At 39.9% G+C, this 5,126-nt stretch overlaps 1 pseudogene; it reads right to left on the reverse strand.

The window, feature by feature from the left end:
- Nucleotides 1–4,089: 4,089 nt before the first annotated feature.
- Nucleotides 4,090–4,767, reverse strand: LOC122139777 (annotated as a pseudogene).
- Nucleotides 4,768–5,126: the final 359 nt, after the last annotated feature.

Genomic DNA, 5,126 nt, shown 5'->3' on the forward strand with positions numbered 1-5,126 from the left:
TGCCTCAAAGAAGGCAGATAAGTGATGGCGAGCTACGGGCCATGCACGTATGTGGGAAAGTCCAGCAGTGTGCCTGCTAGGGGTGTAGTTAAAGCTTTCGCTGCGGTGGTCGACGATTGCTTGCACTGCAATCTGTCCTGTGCTCTGGACGCAACAAGTTTCAGTCGTCACAAGCCCCGCCCCAGTACACGGATATGTGGGGATGTGTTTCTGGTTCCACGATTGTTGGCTCCCAATGAACGCGCAGACATCTTCCACATAGGAAGGGCAACAAATAAGACTCGTCCCAGAAAACCAATAATGCCCCGGGACAAGGCCTTAAATCTGTCGACACCATAGACACCATTTTGCTGCTCGTTTGCTCAGCTTACGTTACGCTCCCTTGGAAGTGTTTGCTGCTTCGTCTGTCTAGTTCAATTCGTAAGTAATGACTGTCTGATCCTAGCTTTCAGAGTTTTAAAGGTTGTCTCAGAAGGGAGGAGTCCAGGTCATATGTGGATCCTGACAAACCGTCATTAGGTGAATTTTCAAGTGCCTGACCAGATTCCCCCCCCCCCCGCCAAGGAACAACGATACAGCGGTGGTGTTCTCCCTGGCTTGAGCAAGCGCATTAACGATGAACCATGAAGCGGGGTTTCACCACAACACAAAGGAACCAAGTCATCAACACAAAAGGACTGGGTGGATATCTCACACAAACTGTCGAGAACTGCAAAACAAAACAATTGAAGCTAAAATAAAGCTAAGCGATATTATCCTATTTTAATTTTGTAGTCATTTTTAAATTTTGTGGTTTAACATTTATTTGCATTTGACAGCTATAGGCAATAAAGGTTTTCACTGTTTCAATTTTTCAGTTAATGAAGGATAAATACGTATAGAAATGAAATTCCAAGATCATTTGATAATACTCCCAGAAGTAATATTTATTGACATAGTACTTGCAAATTTCATACTTCTCCTGTTTGAAACAATACATATATACAGTACTATAATTAGCATTAAATCATAGTCTACCAGTAGAACAAATGGAAATGAGATGATGAAAGGAGTACACAAAACAGAGTTTTCCAGATCATCTCTATTCCAAGACTGGCAAGAATAAGACACTGCAAGCAAGTCATTACATACCATTTACACATTTTATTTAAAGCAAACACTGAATTAAGTAGACCATTACATTAAACAATTTTTCAGGAAAGTGTCAGTTTAAAATTATATTGTCCATTAGCACAAGATATTGGTCCCGGAACAGATGAGTAAGTGGGGCCGGATAAGGTTTGTTTAGGAACATAAGTGCTCCAGTATTACAGCGACTCGGTTGCGTATGTTGTTGCGTGTGTCTGTCTGCCAGGCATACGTTAAGGTCCAGCGAGGCCCATCACAATAGTACGGCTTGTTGTGTATCAGGGGTACATGCCGGGTAATTTGGATACATATCTTCACTTGGTGGTGGCAGGAAGTACACAGAATGATCCCTCCAAACAAACGAAAACCCTGAGGCGCCCTAAACAGCCAATGTATATGGATGCCCCAAGCTCCCCTCTTTTGTGGTCTCGATATGTGAGAACTCTCTGGAAAATGCTGAGAATGGGGTGTAGAGCTGAGGACCAGCAGACGGGAATAGACCAGAGTCGACTCCAGCTACAATGCAGCAGGATGCCCGCCCAAAATCACCACTTTGGCCATTGAGGACTCATTCTTCAGACAGCTGCTGCACTGGCCTCCCACAAACGGCAGAGCATCCCACATGAAGCCGAGTCTACTACTTGCGATGACGGTCGAGCGCAACGTGCCCGCCTGCAAGATCCTGGGTCAGTCGCATGATTTGATCTCTTGGAACTTACACTGCATCCTGGTCCTTGTGCTCTGCAACACACCAGTTGCGCCACAAACCATCCCCAGACCATCTGGTCCCTTGACGATGTTGGCATTCCGCGATTTACGAATGACGCGCCACATGGAATGCCCAGCAGAACACATATGGCCAATAAATCCAATGAAAGTCACAGGACCTGGCCGTTTAAACCTCTTTAAGCAATCCTCTGAAGCTGCTGGTGTTGTCAAACTCAAACGCAGCTCTTGGTCTGCTCTTAACCCATAGGTGTCTGAGAAACAAGGAAACACCCAGCAGGAAGTGATGACCTGTTTGATTTAGACTCGCATATCCTCACTGGGAGGAGTTTTGTGGTTATCCTGCCGAACAAGATTCCAAATAAGAAAGATTCTTCCGTATATGCTGCCCTGCTCCATTTCCATGAAAAATGAGGCAGATCTGTGTTTTGATGCATATAGCTGTCTATAGATAATCCCTTACCAAAAAGTAGCATACTGTAATAAAATAAACTTTAAGTAAAGTTCAAGTATATTTTTTAAGTATACTTTATGTACAAGTATACAAATACCAGTGTACTAGTAGTATACTTGTAAGTGTACTGTTTCAATACTCCTTGGGACTAAATTGGCTCACTTTGTTAGTATATAGAAGTATTTCTTTTAAGTATACTTTTAAGAAATCGTTCAGTAGTAAACTTTGAGTACACAACTAGTTTAATCCAGTTTGTAGTTTGTACTGCAACTATACTAAAAGTGAATATATCGGTATACTGATAGTTTTAACTTTAATTAAAAGTCTTGTACAAGCCGTGTTAAGTATACGTCTCAGTAAACTACTAGTTTATTATAGTGTTCTTTAAGTGAACTTTACATCATACTTTTTAAGTACATACTACTATGTCCCTATTTAGGTAGTTTTAATAATTGGTATATATTTTGTTATATGAATATCTGAACATTACAAACACTATCCAAAGAAGAAGAACAGGGTATCTGCTAGTAAACAAAAACATTTTAATTCTAGCTTCATGCATTCTTTTTTAGAAACCACACATGGTTATAAAGCTCTTTCTGATTCTGATTCTGATTCGTGAATTAATACCATACATCACAGTTAGACGACTAAGGATACTTTGTTGTTATTTTATTGAAATATGTAATACACCTGATAAAATTAGAGAGGATAATAAAAAAAAGGTATTATTGTACACCAGTGCAGGGTAGTAAGTAACTGATTACATATAATCTTGGATTACGTAATCAGATTCCAAAAATAAGTACTTGTAACTAGATTAGATTACATGATTAAAATCACTTAAAATCAGACTAAAGTTACTTTTTTATTTTATGACGTGATTGCAGTTTATTCACCCACAAATAGCAAATTAATTATTTACAATTCATTGATTCTCCCTAACTCTACTTTTTCATCTTTTCAATGTTCCCTTTCTAAAATAGCCTTCCACCTTCTATACATTTAGAATATAAAACACAGAAATTACAGTGCAGTTTTGTGGACATTCACACAGATACCAGTCATGTGGATATAATTACACAGAAAACCGAGAGGCCACGCAGCATTTGACCAATGCGTGGATTTACAATTTTTTTTTTTTTTTTTTTTCAATTTTAGTGTTTTTCTCAACATTTCAGCATTGCTACTATCAGCCACTTATGAACACATTCATGTTTATTTGACTTCTCACTCAATGAGTAACACTGTGTGTTTACTATGACTTTGGAAGGCTTTTGTCTTTAAATACACAAATTAATGCTATTTCTTATTTGCATATAGCTGCAGAAAGTAGTCAGATTATATTACATAAAACGATTTAAATTCTTTAATGTAATTTTGAAACAGTCACAGATTACAATTTGTAAGTAATCTACTCAACTCTGTTGTACACATTTTAAATAAATAAACGATCTGTATTTAGAATTCCACTCTAAAAGCTGTAATATATACATTAATCTTTTATCCTAAGCAACCTGCATTGCACTGAATGAATACACTTCATCAGTTCAAGCTTTCCCAGAGAATTGAACCCATGATGTTTCTAGCGACTGAATTGCCATCATAAAAAGAATTTATCTAACGGAAAGTATTAAATGATACATGTAGAGGAAGACTGAAAATGTTATGCTATTACATGGTAAAAAATGTCTTCTCAAAGTAATGAATTGCCTGATATACAGTGATGAATTAGATCAATCAGGTCACTTGAGTGTCCATTTTAAGACCAGTTTCTATGGGTTCTGCATCTCAGACAAACTCTCTCGGAGCAGAATTGGATCTCACAGCAGAGAACTTGGGGTTTTTGTAGATGCGTTCTTGCTTCGGCGGGCAGTTACAGCAAAGTAATCCTCCTCCCCCAGTAAAAAGCAAGCCAGCCGATCCCCAGCCGACATACAGAGCTGCGCCCAACTCCCTCCGCTGGGCCTCCACCATCATCGGGTTGTAGAAGTTCTGTATGGTCGTGTGTGCCGCCCACGACACTGGGATCAGACAGAGAAGTCCAGAGATAATTAGGAAAATGCCTGCAATGATGCACGCCTTTGCTTTGGACCCTTGGTCCTCAATGCAGTTGGTGCACTTCCCACCGGCCAGAGAAATTACGATCCCAAAGAGTCCAGTCAAAATGGAGATGATGATCATCACCCCCCCCCCCGCTTGGAGATCGGAGCTGAGCGCCAGCATGGAGTCGTAGACTTTACACTGCATTTGTCCAGTGCTCTGCACCACACAGTTCATCCACATGCCCTCCCAGATGACCTGTGCTGTGACGATGTTGGCCCCAACGAACGCAGACACCTTCCACTGGGGCAAAGCACACGATAATGACCCCCAGCCAACCCAGCATGGCTGTGGATATGCCCATAATCTGGAGTCCTTGGGAGACCATTTTTAAACCACATGCAGACTTTAGAGTGATAAAGCAGACGAAAGTGTGCAACCAGAGGACTTTTGCTATTTATAGGAAAAGTTTTAAAAAAAGGTGGAGTTTGGTTCTCATGAGCTGATGATTTCTACGCAGAGCCCCTATGATTTGCTCATTTACACTATAAACACAAAACAAATGGCTTTCAAAGGTACAGCAACACTTCAAGGTCCTTCAAGGTCAGTTAAAAAATAGCTTTTCAAAATGACATAAAAGGCTTTATGAAAAATATGGTCTTTATATGGTTGGAAATATACCAATGTATGCGGTCTTCACATTTTATATGATAGGTAGATAATAAGTGCAGAAAAAAACATTACAAAATTCTCTCATTTGAAACCACACAAAGGG

This window comes from Cyprinus carpio, chromosome B15, assembly GCF_018340385.1.
Source record: "Cyprinus carpio isolate SPL01 chromosome B15, ASM1834038v1, whole genome shotgun sequence".
Taxonomy (NCBI): Eukaryota; Metazoa; Chordata; class Actinopteri; order Cypriniformes; family Cyprinidae; genus Cyprinus; species Cyprinus carpio.